The sequence below is a fragment of the Trachurus japonicus genome, chromosome 18 (assembly GCF_045865225.1).
Source record: "Trachurus japonicus isolate A0001 chromosome 18, Traja_1.0".
NCBI classification, from domain to species: domain Eukaryota; kingdom Metazoa; phylum Chordata; class Actinopteri; order Carangiformes; family Carangidae; genus Trachurus; species Trachurus japonicus.
The window spans coordinates 13,067,621-13,087,018 of NC_140924.1; the positions used below are offsets into that span (position 1 = coordinate 13,067,621).

Genomic DNA, 19,398 nt, shown 5'->3' on the forward strand with positions numbered 1-19,398 from the left:
TAATGATTCTCTGTTGATAAGGAAAAACACTCAACTGAACTGTATCAGTAGTACTACAGTTCACTCTGTCGTTTCATGGGTTAGTAGTAGTTACCTCCTGGGGCAGTCTGAAGTCACCACTCTTTTCCTGTTGCTTCTGTCATAATTACCACGACCACTAGATGGCACCTATCAGCAAACCACATCTATTGTTTCTATTGTTTGTCTTTGTTTTATGATCAATCAATCAGGTGTATCAATACATTTTTTCTTTTGTCACCGTTGGATTGTATTGTACTTCATTCACTGTTGTTTGCCAGAAAATAACAAAGTGAACATTTGAAACTGAAACTGGTCCAGGCCTGTGGTGGAGTCGATCTTCTGAAGGTTCCTCCCTGAGCTTCAGCATCAGAGCTGGTCCAGGTGTTTATCTGAGGAGGGGCAGAGCTTCACTGCCTCCTGTCTAATCTCCTTCAGCAGAGACAACTTTGGACATTGTTTTATGACAGGGAAGTAAAAATACAGCAACATGTCACGTACAGCTCCACTGGACTTTGATCTTGGTCTCACCTTTATTTTGATAGCAGGGCTCCAGTTTAATCCAGTTTTGACCGTAGCTCCAGGAAGAAGCAGCTTTAACTAGAGTCTGCTTTTTAGAGAAAATGAAGATGTTTGTGGTGCTCGTGACGTTGCTATACAGTGAGTAAAAACGTAATCTAACTGCATTAAATGAACTACACGCAGACTCTCGCTGTGTGAACCATGTTTGAGAAAAGGTTACCGGATACTGTGATCAACTGAGTGAACGGAAAATGTTAATTTAAGAAGGGTAGGCAAAATAAGATGTTGCCTCGGCCTACACCTTTTCGGTCAAAGTGCATTGTATTGCTTGTTGTGTTCTTGTTTTTGTTTTGTTTTGTTTTGTATCTATACTTTTATATTTGTCTATTGTACTTGTTTTTACAAGACCGAAATAAACACACTAAACTAAATCCACTAAATCCACCTTCCAATCCAGCCTCTTACGGACTCACGTGAAGACTGTGAGTGTGTGAGTGCTGTTCCATTGTCAAATCATCAGGTCAGTGAGTCAGTACATGAGCCCTTTGTGCCCCCTACCATAAGTCAACATCAATGCTGACGTTCCGCATGGAAATTACCCACAGGTCACAACGTTGTGAAGTCAAATAGGGGATGCCATTGGAACAAGAGTGTTTTTAAAAAAAAACAGTAAATAAACAAACATATGGAAAACATGTTTTTGTTGTAAGTATGTATGGCTTCTAAAAAAGTTTTAATGTTTGCATTGAAATCAAACATTTACAACTATGAAATCATTCTATTTTTGTTTTGTTATATTAATCTTCCACTTTTCCAGCTTCTGCGTTTATGAGAAACAAACGTTTGGTTCCTCAGGTCTGTGGTGTGTGAGTCTGTGTTGATGAGGCTGTTGGTGGTTCACTGCAGCTCCAGGTCAAACACTGGATCTTCATCAGAGTCTGATTATCTTCTGGTTTCTGTCTCACCTCTGTCTGTATCCTCAGTTTCCCAGCATGCCTCAGCTATGGAGACATATGAGGGGGAGGAGTCTGTCCTGCTGCCCTGTAACTTTAGTACATTTGACCTGGTCGAGCCTTCAGTGGTGTGGAGCCGCTCCGACCTCAGTCCTTTAACCGTCCACCAGCGTCAGCCGGATGGAGACGAACTCAAAGACCAGGACCAGGACTACAGAGGACGGACGTCCATGAGGACTGACGCTCTGAGGACCGGAGACCTCAGCCTCACTCTGAGGAGACCCACCACCAGAGACAGTGGCAGCTACAGCTGCATCCTCAGAGGGACGGGGGGAGAGGAGAGGCAGAGTCTAGTTACACTGAAGGTCAAAGGTCAGAGGACATGGACTCATCAGAAATGTGTTTTAATGTTTCACATTATTGTTTATAGTGATGTTTTAATCTCATGTTGCTGTTTGTGTCGACTACAGAACGTCCTGTAGACTGTAGCGTCTTTGTCATCGGTGTCTGTTGTCTCCTGCTCTCACTGACTGGTGCTGCTGGTTGCACTGTCATAGTGTATAACATTACAAAGAAAATGAATAAACTAAGTAAGTGTGTGTGTGTGTGTGTGTGTGTGTGTGTGTGTGTGTGTGTGTATTTAGGAAGTAAATGCGATGTCCAAGCTGTTAAAGGGTTAGTTTAACATTTTGCCATAATCCCTATAGTTTTAGCAGTAGGTTCGTTACCTTTAATTGTCGGTGCAAGCTATTTTTAGAACGGCGGAGCAGAGCCACGAGCTGCTCAGAGCTACGCTACGGAGGCTCATGGGATTTCTTGGTTTCCCTCGTCAAACTCATCAACTCTACCTCTAAAACAACTCCATCTCGTAACGTTCTGTTATTATCTCATAGCGTGGTGAATGTGCAGGTCACAACTTGTCCACCAGGGCGTTTTGGAGTTGTTGGACTGTGTATTTGATGAGTTTGATTAGGGAAACCAAAAAATCCCATTTGCCTCCATAGCGTAGCTCTGAGCAGCTCATGGCTCTGCTCCGCCGTTCTAAAAATAGCTTGCACTGGCAATTAAAGGTAGCGAACCTACTGCTAAGACTATAGTGATTATGGCAGTGGGACAAAATGTTGAACTATCCCTTTAACAGAGGTCAGAGTTGTAAATTGATCAGAAATATAGTTTTAATTTTTATAAATATTAAGATCTCATGTTGTTGTTTGTGTCGACTACAGGATCTCTACCAGTCGGGATCAAAGTTGCCCGGGTTATCCTGGTTCTCGTGGTTCTCCTGTTTGCTTGTGATGTCGGACTATGCATTTTCTTTCTTCATAAAGGGACTGAGACCAAAGATGGTATGTAGTGTGTGTGTGTGTGTGTGTGTGTGTGTGCACGCAGAGTGTTATGCACAGTGATGAGAGCTTTAGTGACTGGTTCATGTGCTGCTACTGTAGCTGCTCTTCAACTGTCACTGAGTGATGAGCCTCACCCTATGACCAATGCTTTGAGCCTCTGTTTGGTCTGGATCATTCATGCTGATGGAGGAACTCACTTCACTGTTGACTGACAACAACACTAACATCTAATCTCATGTTGTTTGTGTCAATTACAGAACCTCCTCCAGACTGGATCACTGGTCTAACGGGTCTACTGAGTCTACTAGGTCTACTGTTTCTCCTGCTTGTCTTGCTTCTTCTCCTGACTATCCTGGATTATTGTTTCAGGGACGAAAAACATACAGAAATACTATTTTATGAATTTGTTTTTCTCAAAGGTAAGAGGTCACAGTGGAATTGAGTAAAAGTGTTGTTTTAATGTTTTATTGTTTATTACAGTAATATTTGAATCTTATATTGTTGTTGATTGTGTCGACTACAGGACGCCATCCACACTGGGTCAAGGTTCTCCAGGTTCTGCTGGTTCTCCTAGTTCTCCTGGTTGCTGCTGCTGTTGTTCCTTGCTGTGTCACTCTTCATAAAGGGATTAAGAACAGACAGGGTGTGTGTGTGTGTGTGTGTGTGTGTGTGTGTGTGTGTGTGTGTGTGTGTGTGTGTGTGTGTGTGTGTTAGGGATGCAACGGTCAAGTCATGTGACATGAGCTTCACGCTAGAGGTGGACTGGTAGTGGTTGACGACAGTTTGGAGCAGGAAAAAGCTGATACTGAATAGCTGAAACGGATTAATCTGCCAATACAAAAGAATTACAAGTCAAGTTGGCAAAGAGTGGTGTCACCCACTGGCTGGTGAACTGTTGTTTTGAAGTCAGGAGTTTGTGGTTTGTCCATTGCCATCTTGGGTTTTTCTTGTGGAGTTGTAGGGAAAAAAAGGCAACTTGACTTCTTATCTTGTTTGAAGACGTTTCGCCCCTCATCCAAGAAACAGGCTTCTTCAGCTCTGAGACTAATGCAAGAAACCCAGGTATTTAAACCCAGTGTGGGTGGTCCAATGTTTGGTTTCGGGTGAAACCAAAGTCACATGACCACACCCCTGAGATTTGAGTCACATGCCCACCCCCCCGAAACTGGGGGGATGGTCATGTGGCTAGGGGAGAGCTCCCAAGAAAGCATTGTAGGTGGCAGATACATTAGGCCTTAGGCCACCACCTCTGTTTAGAGAAGGTTTCTCTAAGTGGACATAGATGGCTTCTTTCACTCCTCTCTCAAACTATCTGTCTTCCCTGTCCAAAACAAGGGCATTGGTGTCTTCAAAAGAGTGACCTTATCCTTCAGATGCAGATGTACAGCTGAGTCCTGTCCCGATGAGGTGGCTCTTGTGTTGTGTTGTGTTGTGTTGTGTTGTGTTGTGTTGTGTTGTGTTGTGTTGTGTTGTGTTGTGTTGTGTTGTGTTGTGTTGTGTTGTGTTGTGTTGTGTTGTGTTGTGTTGTGTTGTGCATCTGTGGAGGGGCTGTTTGGTTCCCCCTATGTGGAGGTCTGCACTCCTTGCTGCATTGGACTGTTTGTGCCTGGGTGTTTTGGTCCTTGGTATGGACCAGTCTCTGTCTTAGGGTCTGGCCCAGTTTGAAATTGACCCGGATATTGTGCTTGTGGAAGATCCTCCTGAATTCCTCAGATAGACCTGCCATGTACGGAATGACAATGTTCTTCCTATTTTCCTTTTCTGCCTCAGGTGTTTCTTTGTGGCGTCTTTTCGATGATTTGACAAAGGTCCACTTCAGGTAACCACAGGTTTGGAGCGCTGTCCTGACGTGTGTTAGTTCCTTCTGTTTGCCATCTGCACTTGAGGGAACCTTCTGGGCCCGGTGTTGTAAGGGTTCGAATAACCCCCAGTTTGTGCTCCAGTGGGTGGTGGGAATCAAACAAAAGGTACTGGTCTGTGTGAGCAGGCTTCTGGTTAACCTCAATGCTGAGGTTGCCATCCTTGTTTAAGGACACAGCACAATTCAGGAAGGGCAACCTGTTGTCCTTGGTGTCCTCCCTTGTGAACTGAGTGTTCTTGTCCACTGAATTTATGTGTTGGGTGAAGGCTTCCACTGCTTGGGTTTCGATTTTTCGATCCTTTTCGATTTTTCGATCCTTCAGAGGAACAACACCCAGCCACTGGGTGTTGTTCCTCTGAAGGAGTTTAGCACCTGCTCCTCCACCTCCTCCATGTAGAGGTTGGCCATGATGGGAGACAATGGAGAACCCATGGCAGATGTTTCTGTCTGTAGAAGACTTCATTGTATTTGAAACAGACAGAAACATGGCTGTGCCATTGGTCTCAGATTTTAAGAAGCCTCTTGAATGAGAGGCGAAACGTCTTCAAACAAGATAAGAAGTCTAGTTACCCTTTTTTCTACAACTCCACAAGGATAAGATGACCTGGATGACTGAGAAACTTCACGAACATCTTGGGTTTTTCAAACCAATAGATAGCATGAATGAAAAAGTGAGTGGAGCTGGAGAGGAGTGAGGGGTAGTATGCGCTTAGTTGTCAAGTTTCTTTGTGTCAATCAAGTGACACATCAGATTAGTATTTAAGGCCACATTCTGTGTTCCTGCCTCTGTCCTCAGTGTCCTGGCATGGAGACACCGTGGAAATCTACAGTGGGAGGTTGTTCCTGCTGCCCTGTGAGGACTCTCCTTTACCCAGAAACCCCACAGTGACGTGGAGTCGCCACGACCTCCATCCTCCAAGCGTCCACCAGAGACACTGGCTAGGTGACGACCTCAGAGACCAGAACCAGGTTTACAGCAGCAAAACGTCCATGAAGACTGACGCTCTGACCACTGGAGACCTCAGTCTCACTCTGAGGAACCTCCACCTCTCTGACAGCGGAAACTACACCTGCATCATCTCAGCGTTTGGAAATAAACGAACACTGAGAGACATACAGCTGAAGGTCAAAGGTCAGCAACACACCTTGACACACAGGCACATACAGGGTACAGTTCAGAGGTCAAAGGTCAGAGCTGTAGCTACAGGTCTGGTTTGGTTTGGTACCGACCGAATTCCCACCAAAGTACCGAGTATTGTTTCAAGTCAATCGGTACCACATTTCGGTACCTGAACGCACCTTCGCCGTGCGTCAGCAAGAGTGCAGTCTGCATTAGCACCGCACTCACGCCCGCCCCCCCCTCCTCTCTCTCTCTCTCTCTCTGAAATGAGATGCGGAGAAGCAGTAGCGCCAGCCCGTCGTTTTAAATCACTACGTGAAAAACAGCCGTCTGTCATTAAACGTGAAGAACGGACTGTTGTGACAATCCGTACCGAAGTGGTCCGGTCCCGAGTCCCGCTTCTCACAGCGGCGCCATTTAAGTCCTCGTCACGTAATGAGAGCACATCTAAACGAGGATGAAGTCTCCTACTCTCCTCTCGTCAAAATGTTGCAGAGTTTACACTGCAGTTTCAGTTTTGTTTTGTTTTTTGACAAAGTTTCACACAGAGCTTTCTGATGGCTGTAGGGGTCTCTCCATGTTTCTCATTTTCCCACAGTACAAACGGACATTTTTTCAGACAAGACTATAGTCTCGTGAACTTTTTTTTTTTTCATTGAATGACTATTCCATTATATGAAAATCATTGCCCATCCCTAAAACAGGGGATGTTCCCCAGGTCCTATGTTCCCCACTTTGTATGGGACAGGGGAACATAGAACCCTTTTTCTAAAAAAAAGGTCCTATGTTCCCCGCTTTTCCCCAAAAGGACCCGGGGAACATGCAATTTTTGGTCCCATACCTGGAAGTGGAGTTGTGAGTGACTTGGTATATTTTTGCCTACTTTTGAGTGAGAAGTAGAATTGAATTGAAGAAAGAAGTTGGTTAAGTTTAGTAAAAAGACCAGGTAGAGGCTAGACAGGCCAGATAGAGTCCAGATAAGTAGAGAGAGTCCATCGACCAGCAACAGGGGGGAACATAGGACTCTTTTTTTTTTAAAAAGGTCCTATGTTCCCTGCTGCTACCGGGGAACATAGGACCTTTTTTCAGAAAAAGGGTCCTATGTTACCCAGTATGTATTGCGACCAGGGAACATAGGACCCTTTTTGGTAAAAACTGGGAACATAGGACCCATTTTCAAAAAGAGGGTTCTATGGGAACAACCTGGGGAACATAGGTACGCTCCCCTGAGGAGTTGTGATGTTGTTAAGAGGTAAATATTCAAATTTCAGGCGTTTGTTTTTTTTTTGGGGGGGGGGGGGGGTTACTACTATTACCACACACACAAAAAGTACCGAAAACAGGTACCGATTGGTACCAGTATTGGTTGCCAGGTACCAAGTATCGATACCGTATCGATTCAAATGCAAAAGGTACCCATCCCTACTGATGGAAGAATGTGCACACCCCTAAGCAAACTCTGACCCATGCGTTCGCATTGTTTGGTGGAAAAAGGGAATTGGCGACACAGATGGTGTGGTGGTGAACTTAAGTCAGATTGAAGAAATGTAGAGTGAGAAGAACGATTATGTTTTTATTATTGTCCTTCACACGTTCAATTTCAACCCGTATCAGGCGTAAGATCCATGTTATCAGAATGATTCAATTCAATGGCATTATTTTTTGAATTGGAGTAGCCTAATCGTTTCGGAAACATCGGAAGTTTGTTTACAAGTGTGCGTAACGACCCTATGCACAGTTTTATAAATGAGGCCCCAGGTTGGACTTTGGACCAGGGTCACAAAGGTCATTGTAAAGTCTTTTTACCAATAAACACATGTACATTTGAGTTCCTTGGCTGTGCAGATTAGCCAAACTCTCCAGACATGTGTCCACAAAACCAATGTACAATCCTCAGCAGCTTCTTTTGCATATGGTTTCAATTGCTCAACACAAAGGGTTCTCAATGAGAGCCTGGCGACACTGAGTGACCAAAGCATCACCAGGCGAGAAGTTGAGCCTTGACAACCTGTCAGAATAGATATGTCCTTTGGCTGCCTTTTTTTTGTCCTTCGGCTCCCCAATGACCAGCGCAATTGAACTTTGACATAAGTCACGTGACGAGCGACCAAAGCGGCTAAAATATTTCCACTTTGGAAGCTGTCTTGTCTGAAGCCCACCCTCAAGCGTTTTTGACGCTTTGGAAGCTTTTGGTGTGAACGCACAGTAATGTGGCACAGGTTCTGTTCTTTCCAGCTAAGTGTTCATACATCACCATTATGTTCTTCATAGAATCACAATCTCAACATATGATGATGCTCATTAGGCTCTCACCTTCTTACAGGATAACACCCCACCTACTGGTTAAACACAAAAACCACATAATGGCTCCAACAGTTGTGTTTTGTTTGTTGTTTATGTTCATCTCATCCACAGAAAAGGATTCTGTCAGAGCTGAAGTCTCTGTTTTGTGTGGTGTCCTGGTTTTACTGGTTCTACTGGTTCTACTGGTTGTTTCTCCTGGTGTCACATGGTGCCATATAATTTATAAAGGTCGAGGAAAAGGTAGGAGATTTGTGTCTGTGTGTGACACTACAGAGTTTTTATTGTGAAAATCTTCCATTATTTATTGAGAGGACAGAGACCTGGAACAGCTGCACACACATTTATTCACATAAACATTGCATTGTGGCCGCCATCTTGGATGGGTGCCCACTTTGCCTCCAGTGGATTCACTTCTATTGAGAAAGGAAGTGTATGCACAATGAAAACAATCACAGCTTACTGAATTGTTTGCTGATTTTCACACAGTTTGGTTTTTACAAACACGAGACATGTAGTAATGATACAATATTCTTTTGTACATTAAGGTTGGGCTTCATATTGAAATACTACTAATAGTGCTGGTTATGTTAGCCAATCAATTCATAACACATCCAGTTCTTTAACTCGTGTAAATAGGATAAGTCTTCTTCTCTTCAGTGGACAGTTTTCATCCCCATGTCAACATGACATATCACACAAATCTGATGACATCATCATGTGGTTTGTTGTCTCTCAGTCCAAAAGGTGGAGGTGGCGGAGGGGGCGGAGTCTGTCCAGCTGCCCTTCAAGACCACAGCTGGTCTGCCTGAAGATGTCAGAATGGAGTGGACAGATGAAGAGAACCGGAAGGTCCATGTGTATGAGAATGGTTTTAAAGGACAGGACCAGGTTTACAGAGGACGAACAGAGATGAATGAAGACCCGCTGAGGACTGGAGACCTCAGTCTGACCCTGAAACATCCCACAGTGAGAGACACAAAAAGATACATCTGCAGAGTCTACGACAAGGATGTAGACATACTGAAATGGACAGTCGTGATTCTCTGGGTCGAAGGTCAGAGTTGTTTATTTGTCTCTGTCTCTGGTTTTGTCTCCTCTGCAGAGAATTCATGTCAAAGATGAAACTGTTGAAATCAGGGCTGTAGATTCAACCCAGAGATTAAAACTTGCTGCTGCTGCTGTCTGATGACATCATCACGTGGTTTGTTGTCTCTCAGTCCAACAGGTGGAGGTGGAGAAGGGGGTGGAGTCTGTCCAGCTGCCCTTCAAGACCACAGCTGACCTGTCTGAAGACGTCAGAGTGGAGTGGACGGATGAAGAAAACAGGAAGGTCCATGTGTATGAGAACGGTCTTAAAGGACAGGACCAGGTTTACAGAGGACGGATAGAGATGAATGAAGACCTGCTGAGGACTGGAGACCTCAGTTTGACCCTGAAACACCCCACACGGAGAGACACAGGAAGATACACCTGCAGAGTCTATAACAAGGACGGAGACATACTGAGAGAGAGAACTGTGTCTCTCTGGGTCAAAGGTCAGAGTTGTTTGTTTGTCTCTATGGTTTTGTCTCCTCTGCAGAATGTATGTATGGAAAGCCGTTTTAATCATAATTAAATAAATTAATAAATTAATAAATTTAGCCATGAAATGAGTCCCGAATTAAATAAATTGGATGATAAATGATAAATATGTATAAAATATGTACAAATAAATATTAAAAGTAAATTAAATGAAATATAAATGCATACGCATGCATGACAGCAGTGCGCAGTAAACATGAAACTCGTACAGTCCGATCATGTATGGAAAAAAAGCATTAAAAATCACAATAATCGAACAATCGTGGCACCAATAATCAAATCGTATCGACAATTGTTATAATCAAAGAATCAAAGCTCCCATAATCTAAATCAAATTGAATCATGAGGTACCCTTGTTGGAACACCCCTAATTGCCATGCAGTCTTCTAGGGCTGCTTTAACGCCACAGTGCAGAGTCCGGCGGTTCGGCACTATGCAGGGTTGCTTCAGGGGGCATGCCATAAGCCCAACACGGTGGTGCAGGAGCGCAAGAGCCTGATCATCGCTGCTATATGACACTGGGGACTCTTGTGATGTGGATTGTGGCGATTCGGGTCAAACGTACTTAAAAAGCGATGTTTGCCTGCCATAGTTTATCTTTATAACAAGTCCAATAAGTTCAACTGTTTAGCCATCATCTGCCAGTAAACAAGGTAACGTATAATGTATGGATCTCTCTGTCATTTAGGACGGGTCACTGTACAAGTGAGTGGGCCCAGGCCACTCACCTGCTGCTGACATTGTCATGTTGTTTGTTGTCTCTTAGTCCTATGGAAGAAGGACACGGTGAAGGTGAAGGAGGTAGAGGTGGAGTCATGGGCAGAGTCTGTCCAGCTGCCCTTCAAGACCACAGCTGGTCTGTCTGAAGACGTCAGAGTGGAGTGGACGGACATAGACTACAGGAAGGTCCATGTGTATGAGAACGGTCCTAAAGGACAGGACCAGTTTTACAGAGGACGAACAGAGATGAATGAAGACCTGCTGAGGACTGGAGACCTCAGTCTGACCCTGAGACACCCCACAGACAGAGACAGAGGAGAATACATCTGCAAAGTCTACAACAATGACGGAGACATACTGAGAGAGACAGGAGTGAATCTGGAGATCAAAGGTCCAATTTAAATCACAGCTGCAGATTCAGGTCAGAGATTATGTCTGATGACATCATCATGTGGTTTGTGGTCTCTCAGACCAACAGGTGGAGGTGGAGTCATGGGCAGAGTCTGTCCAGCTGCCCTTCAAGACCACAGCTGGTCTGTCTGAAGACGTCAGAGTGGAGTGGACAGACAGAAACGACACGAAGGTCCATGTGTATGAGAACGGTCCTAAAGGACAGGAAAAGGTTTACAGAGGACGAACAGAGATGAATGAAGACCTGCTGAGGACTGGAGACCTCAGTCTGACCCTGAGACACCCCAAACAGACAGACAGAGGAAGATACATCTGCAGAGTCTACAACAAGGGCAGAGTCTTACTGGGAGAGAAAACTGTGACTCTCGAGGTCAAAGGTCAGAGTTCTTTGTTTGTCTCTGGCTGTTTGTTTGTCTCTGGTTGTTTGTCTCTGTCTCACTGTCTTCTGTCTCGTCTACAGAGAGAACTCAGGTCAGAGCTGAAACATCTCCTCTGGTGGCTGATCAATCAGTCTGATTGATCTGTTGGAACAATTCATGATTATTGAAAGAATCCGACTTTGGACCAGAGAGAAGATGAATGTGAAGGAGCTGATGGATGATGGATGAAGACATGAGGACGCTACTGAGTCCTAACTGCTCACAGTCTGTTGACTCAGTATTGATGAGTATTGATCAGACCTGATAATGTTAAAGGGGAACTCCAGGGGTGCACATAACTGGTACGTAGGTACGCATGTGCCACAAAAATGAGGGAATGATGCGTACCAACACATGTGTTACCTGCAGCCGCTAAAAAATTAAGCAATTATAGTTTTCATGTGACGTCACGGCCCGTATGGAACGCACCCCTGGCGGTCAAAACAATCCACTTTCCCACTGTCCACTGGCTTAGAACAAGGCAAAAAAGTGTGCTTCCCATTTCCATGGAAATAAATGGGGTCTGACTAATTACTGAAACACAATCAGTCACGTCAGTAGACTCCTATGTCTAATATAGTTCACCACTACAGCAAATAGACTGAACCTTAGTAACGACCTAGCAACAGAAATGATTTTCTAGTTCCAGATGAGTGAACTCTGAGCTGACGTTCATGTTTTAACGCAGGCTCGGACTTTCCCGAACTAAATCAACACTGCACAAATGATCGCCCAAGAAGTTATAACAAAGATTGCCGTTTTTTTCCTTTCACAGATGTAGCTTCTACAACCGCAAACTCTGCATGTAAATGAAGTTATAGCGCTGTGTCACCGACACAGCTGAAAGAGAAAGCCAAACGATTACTCCAGATTATTTAAAAGCCCCAAAGGCGCAAGCGAGAGAGAGAAAAATACAGGTAATCACTTCCGTTTTATCCAATGAAATATCTCCGACTTTGTACACACATAGGAGCAGGAAAATCCTCTCTGCTGTAACGGGGAAGTTTACAATATAATAACAAAAACAAATGTAATTGGTCCATAAATGTGACTTTGGCAGCTGACAGGAACACCCTACAGGAGGTCAATGTAGTTTGTGATTTAATCATAGACTGTAAAAAATATGGACGTAGCATCCGTGACGTCACCCATTGGCCTCGAAGCAGCCTGTCTCCGGAGCTGCTCGGACCTGTCACTCAACGTTTCCGCGCCCTAATTGGCCAGACAGTAACAGTAACAGGTAGAGTAAAACGGTAGAGTTAAAAAAAAAATTCACCCCCCTCAGAGTGTGTGCGGGGGTAGAAACTATTGATTTAAACCAAAAAACGTGCTGACACCAGGCTTTGATCATGTTTATTGAGGATGTAAAGTCGGCGATTTTAACATGGGGGTCTATGGAGACATGCTGCTTTCTGACACCAGCCCCCAGAGGAAGCCGAGGGGATTGCAGTTTTTTGAACGCGGAAGTGAGCTTCACTTCTCAGACCGACAACTGCCCCCTTGGGTTTATTTTAAAGTCCATGTTGCCATGGAGATCTATAAACAACATGACATGGCGGAGTAATATTTTTAGTGTTGAGTCAGCCATGCTGTAATGATGATTTGAGCACATTCTAAATGTCGTATTGACCAATCAGATTGCTCGGTTGGAACTACTTGTTGTATAATGAAAAATAAAAACTGCACTCTCCAGCCGTCTCACCTGCAGCTGAGCCGAGCAGTCAGAGGAGCTCTGCTGTTTCTGTCTGTTCAGCCTGGTGTTTGGCTGCACTTTGTATAAAAAGAGTTAAAGATGCAAAGATCTAACTGCAATCTGAGCGTCATTCAGCCGATCCAGAGCTCAGTGGATGTGGCGCTGCACAGCTGTAGCAGCTTGCGTGTGTTTTATAATGTAAAAAAAATAAATAAATCATCAATCGCTTACTTTACGGGTGTCAGACTTGTGGTGTGAGTACTAAACCCCATCTCCTGGTATTCATCCGAGTAGCTCACTAAAATAGTTATGTGCAACCGTGACTATGTCAATGCAGTCGCTTTTCCGCTGTTTTGCTAACCCTCCTCCTGTCCTATTACCATAATGTTACAATGTGTATATTTGTGTCTTGTTATCAGTCATAAAGAAGAGAGTAGTAGAGAGTTATGGAGCTTGTTTGTGTTGCAGTGCTCATCACAGGTGGACGTTTCTTCATTTTATTCATGGTCAATGTAATTTTGCTTTTTGCAACAAATTTTCAAAATAAAAGTCTTTAATGTCAAAGTGAAAACATACCAATAGAGTGATGTCACTTCACTTAACCCCTTAACCCCCACTAATTAATGCTGGCCTGTGGGTTTCATATGGGAGTCAGATACCACTGTCATTTCTGTGTTTTCCATTTAGTCCTGTCATAATCACTACGACCACTAGATGGCACCTGTCAACAAAGCTCAGCTATGGGTCATAATAACCTGCTGCACATACAGACTAAAGGCTTTTTTTCCCTTTTCTTTTACATGGCACATGTCACCCTATTTTTCTAGGCCTATTTTAATTTGTCATTTGAATTAATGAATTATATTTTTCTATTCTTATCGGATTGTATCATAGGCTACTGGATTCACTGTCGTTCACCAGACAATAAACATAGTGAACATTTGAATCTGGGAGGGGAGGTGTGGGGGAGAGAGAGAGAGAGAGAGAGAGAGAGAGAGAGAGAGAGAGAGAGAGAGAGAGAGGCGTGACATCGCGCTGTCTGCTCTTAAAGTCGGGAGGAATGAACGTGTCTCAGTCTCCGGTGAAACGTGAACGGAGGAGAGGCGATGCTCCTGCTCCAGATGTCCTGCGCTCCCTCTTCCTCTCCTCCATCATCCTCTCTTTCGTCCTATTCTTCTTCTTCCACTCTCCTGAGCTCCGTCTTTGCGCTTCCTAGGCCTTACGGGGACTGACACGCTCACATCCACATCGGGGGGCGACGGGGGGAGAGACAGAGACAGAGAAAGAAAGAGAAAGAGGGAGAGAGCGGGGAGGAATTACACGCAGACCCGAGCCGGTCCCGGACCTCCATTGGCAAACATCAGCGGGTACGGTGCCTGTTTATGTGAATGATCCGTGGGTAGCGGCTCCGTCCTACAGGGAGCAGCCGGCAGGCCCTGCTGTCTGCTGGGCTGGTCCTGTAGGGAGGAGGAGGAGGAGGAGGAGGAGGTGAAAGTCACTTTTTAATGATGAGTGGATGGATTGTGTTGCTTTGTTATCCGCTGAATTCATGATGTGAACCGGTTGGTAAGTGATGTGCACTGATTCTGCGCTTACCCCCTCTTTTTTCTTTTTTCTTTATTGTTTACCTCCATGTCACTGCTGTGTGTTTGTGCGTAAAGAGGGTGTGTGCGCGCCGTGATACCTCCAGTGTGTGTGTTGACTGCGTGTTGTGTAGCTACAACCCCATCCTGCAGACACTGGTGTTTATTTACAGGAAAACAGGAAGAAATCATAGGCCACATATGGAGTGGATGCTTATTCCTCCTCCACCTCCTCCTCCTTCTCTTCCTCCCTTGTTATTTAATGTGAAACCTGTTTACGGCCAAATCCGATCACGTTACTACATCATCACCACCACCATCATCATCATGTCTTAACAGAGAAAGAGGAGGAGGAGGAGGGGGAGGAGGAGGAGGGAATACGTGTCCATCCACACAGCATGGCAGCGTGGAAAACGCAATCCGCTGCAATCCGCACAGACAGAGCAGGAATAATAAGAGGCCATGTTTGAATCATCACGGACACAGATGTGAAGTGTTTCTGGCGCATTAAGATCCTCATGTTCACGTCTCCAAAAGCTTCTAGATGATTCCAGGAGGAGTAGCCTATGAGGAGTCCGTGTTGTGGTGTTGGTGTTGTTTATGATCCACACTGTACTGTGCTGTCGTTTGCTGAGTAATGAGTCATATCTGTAGCTTGTTGGGAAATGACACAATGGGCTACTGCGGCCCCCAAACTCATAGAAAACCATTGGTGCATGCATGGTGATAGTGGTGAGTTGTGCTGTTGATCATAGTGGTCACTGCTGGCTGCAGATGTGTGGAGCCAACATCTGTAAAACTAGATTACTGTCATAATTTTGCCCACCTCTACTATAATGAATTTGTGCTGGTGTTTGTCCAGTGTCTGGAGGCCATAACAGTTGTGCTGCTATAGACTTTTACTCAATAAGATGATCTCAGTCGGACTTCAGAAGCAGTTACAGATGTTGGATTTTAATCTTGTTATTCCCGTAGAAAGGAAAATACATTCATTTTCAATTGAACACACCTCTTTACAAAGCAAAACTAAATTTCCGGCACTAACACATCTGTAGTCTGGGCCACATCTGGGCAGAATCTGGCTTGTTATTGTTTCATGGCAGCAAGATTTTCTTTATGTGAATTAGTCCAGATGTGGTAGACTACCATATGGGCCAGATTTGGGCCGTGGATCCAGGTGTAGCCTTCAAAAGAAAACAAGCCTCTGATCCAAGTTAGTAGCTAGCTGATTGCTGAGCAAAACACTACGTTGCTAATATTAGCCGGTGTTGTTTGATCTTACAGTAAGATATCTAGGCTTTACTGTGCAGGCTATATTAAATTCCTTGTTCAGTTCATTGGTTGTGCTGGTTTTCTACATTAAAGTACCAGACTAACTTCAAACATATTAACAAAAGTAGTTTATTTACAGTTCGTGTCTCTCTGCAAAGGTATTGAAACAATATAATTGGGTAGCAGATAAAAGATAAACACTCTAGTGGTACTACTTATTCAACAAAACAAAACAAAAGTATATCAATATTCAAAGTATTTATAAGATCTATAACATTGGCACCAGTAACAGAGTAGCTTGTAAATAGTAGTAGTAATAATAACTAGATAGTTTTAGCAATAAAGGTGCTATCAGCAGTAGTTAGCTCAGTTGTAATAGTGTAGTATTACTAGGACTTAGCACAGGTAGTACACTGGGGAATGGGCTATAGCACAAGTATTTTAGGGTTAGCTAAGTTGGTAAAACTGTAACAACACTGTCTCTGTCTTAAGTGTCTTTGGTTACAGAACCAGTAGCATGGTGCTTCAAATGAACAAGACAATAGTATTAACTGGTGATATATTTCGGTCATTGTTGTCATACAAATGTAAAAACAACCTGCAACAGAACAGAACCCAACATAGTAGCGCTAACCTCCAAGTAACAGACAGATACACAACAAAAGCCTGCAATGGAGACAGTTTGATTGTGAAACTGCAGTAACTACCGCAGGATGATAATAATCTCCAAAACCACAGCTTCAAACCTGAACTTGTGTGTGTGTGTGGTAGTGAGATGAGGTAACACAGCAGCGGCCCACCTGTCAGGCTCTCACAGAGCCTGGGGTCAAACTGAGAGGAGGTGAACCTGCAGCAACAGAAAGGGGAAATTCAAAACAACACAAAAATAGTTTGGAGCTGCTGGTGGAAAAAATGTTGTTGTGAAGTGGCTCTTTGAGCTCCGGTTCAAACCTGTTTCAATAATATGAAGCAGAGTCAAGTCGGATTCAACTTCAAGGGCTGAAACTGAGGGAAAGGCTTAGAAAGGTCCCTTAAGGCTTACCTAGAAAGAACGCTGTTGTTTCATATGTGAATGAGGACATTGTACTGATGCTGACCTCAACTAAAACACCTGATATAAACATGCATTTACATGTAGCATTACCAAGACCTCACCCTGCATCGTGATTGGATGTCAGTAGGCAAATTAGGTTGGCAGACCTGTCCGCAGCCGATTGTGATACTGGTACAACATTCAAGCCAACAGCAAAGTAAACTCAGGCCACGTGTTTGTTTACTTTTGACCCAAGAAACCTGTGAGTACTACTTGTGCTAGCTCAGCTACACCTGTTGGTCAGGTAATCGTCTTCTTGGTCCCACAAGAAGCATTACTGCTGAACAACTCTACTTCTTAGAGACAGCTTGAACGAAGCAGATAGAGGCAGAGGTAGGTGGACCTTTCCTTAGAAATACAATCAGTCGATAATCAAACAGGTTGTAAACAAACCCCCAGGTTAGCCAAACTTACTTAGAATAGAAACAAAGGGAATACAGTCCAGTTATTACCCAGAGTTTGCATCCAAAACAGATCACAGAACAAGTCCTACTTCAAATTTGACCTAGCGCAAGTTCATCTGAGTTGCAAATATCGTTTGAATTACATCACTGAGTATGATGTAAGATTTGGTTTTGTTTTTTGGCCAGATGTAAACATTTCACACCAACTCGCTGTTGTTTCAGTTTCCATGAGGTGGAGGTTACATCAGCCATTGTTTCTGTTTTTAGCCAAGCCTTTGTTTTTCTGGAGCTGCACGGTTCAAGATGCTGACTTATTTCCAGTCATCATCACAATCACCAACTGCGATGCTCTGTGAGGCAGCTCACGAGCTGTTGTCATACTTGATGTTGCATGGCAACAAGCATGATGTAACCATATGGCGTGTCACCCGAGCCCACAGCTGAGCTTTGGAGTTGTAGGATCTCAGCACCAACCGATCGTTGGGTCACCAACGTCTCCCACGATCCTTTGGGCTACAGGACGAAGGCTGATTTTCACTGCAAAAACTCAAAATTTTACAGAGAATATTTGTCTTAATTCTAGTCAAAAATGTAATTTCTAGTCAAAACAAATCTCATTATACTTAAAATAAGACTCATCACATAAAAAGTAGCTTGTTTTTAGACACTTTTACTTTTTTCAAACATATTTTCACTTGAATTAAGTAGAAAAATCTGATAGTGGAGCAAGTTTTTCTTTCTTATTACAAGCTCAAAAAACTGCTTCCATTTTTTTACTCATTTCATATAAACATTTGTTTGAAACAAGTGAAAATGATCTAAAAACAAGTTCATTTTTTAGGTGATGAGTCTTATTTTAAGTGGAAAGCGATTAGTTTTGACTAGAAATGAGACATTTTGTCAAGAAATAAGACAAATATTCTTGGAAAGATTTTGAGTTTTTGCAGTGTATTCCTTTTTATTCATGTTAAATGTCGGTGGTGTTGACCTTCAGGAGGCCGTGATGGCGGCTCGTTGGTGTGGGTGGTGGGTCGGACTCTCTCAGCTGAAGGGCAGTGACGGGTGCTAATGTGTAGAGGAGAAAACAAAGGTGGCTTCCTGTCACCTCCGCCTCCACTCCCAGGGTGAGGGCCAGGCGACAAACAGGGTCATGTGATCTGGTCTTCTGGGATATTCAGGTAGATCTAATGAGAGCTACAGGTGCAGTATCATCTCCCTCTCTCCTTCCCTTTCTTTTTCTTCCTTTCTCTCTCTTTCTTTTTGCATTTCCTCTCTTTTTCGTTCTTGCTCTCCCCCCCCTCCTCATTTTCTACGGGCTTATTGCGCCTCAGACAGCAGGGATATTTAGGAGCAGACAGGACTGCAGGACACATACTCCATCACAGCACCGCAGCAGACACACACACACACACACACACACACACACACACACACACACACTCATACACACACTAATATATCACCACCGTTGCCGGCTATATAACACTGGATGGGTTTCTCATCACGGAGAGGAAACTTCTGGATTGTGTTAATTTCTGTCTCGAACACACAGATCACAAAAGCACATAATTAACATGCTGCAGATATGATCGTTATCTTATGTAATATTTATCCATTTTGACTAAATATCTTCAAAACTGACGAATTCCCATCAGCCTCAGCTCCAGTCTGTGTTTCAGTGCTAATTAACAGCAATGCTAGCACACTACATGGTAAACATAGCCTACCTGCTAAATATAAACATGATCTTCAGGGGCCACATCCTTGTTGGTGTGGTTTCACCATCGCACTGCAGAGCGCGCCGCCTGTCGCTAAGCAACCTTGACAACATGCACTTACCTTTTTTTTCTTGTATAACTTGAAGTTATAAGGTCCTTGGTTTGTGCTGTTGAACTGAGCCGAAACACAGTGTGTTAATTGAAAGTGTTGATCATCAGACTCTCTATTGGAGGTGTTGTTTGCTTTTGTTTCTGCTGTGCAATCAATCTTGTGATAGTTTGTTTGTAATCTTGGGGTTAGAGGGTTTGGGTTGGCTAGGGAACCACTGCATGCTAACATTATTGTAACTTAGCCTCACGGAGGGATCTGTTAGCATAGC

At 43.8% G+C, this 19,398-nt stretch overlaps 1 protein-coding gene and 1 pseudogene across 6 annotated transcripts in view; both read left to right on the forward strand.

Annotated features, from left to right (window-relative positions):
* Positions 1 to 11,318, forward strand: part of LOC146968835 (muscle M-line assembly protein unc-89-like) — a 118,593-nt pseudogene extending 107,275 nt beyond the window's left edge. The window contains exons 11-15 of the transcript XR_015034224.1: positions 9,342 to 9,659; positions 10,394 to 10,398; positions 10,504 to 10,816; positions 10,896 to 11,226; positions 11,297 to 11,318. The product of XR_015034224.1 is annotated as a muscle M-line assembly protein unc-89-like (transcript). The remainder of the gene's footprint in view (positions 1 to 9,341; positions 9,660 to 10,393; positions 10,399 to 10,503; positions 10,817 to 10,895; positions 11,227 to 11,296) is intronic.
* Positions 1 to 19,398, forward strand: part of peli3 (pellino E3 ubiquitin protein ligase family member 3) — a 62,664-nt gene that overhangs the window by 25,308 nt on the left and 17,958 nt on the right. Inside the window, exon 1 of one of the 5 annotated variants that reach the window (XM_085760219.1) lies at positions 13,945 to 14,315. The exons of 2 other annotated variants lie outside the window; for them this stretch is intronic. The gene's annotated coding sequence lies outside the window, so the exon portion shown is untranslated. Of the gene's footprint in view, positions 1 to 13,944; positions 14,316 to 19,398 lie in introns of those variants that run through there. 2 more of the 5 variants (XM_085760215.1, XM_085760221.1) reach the window with 2 other exon arrangements.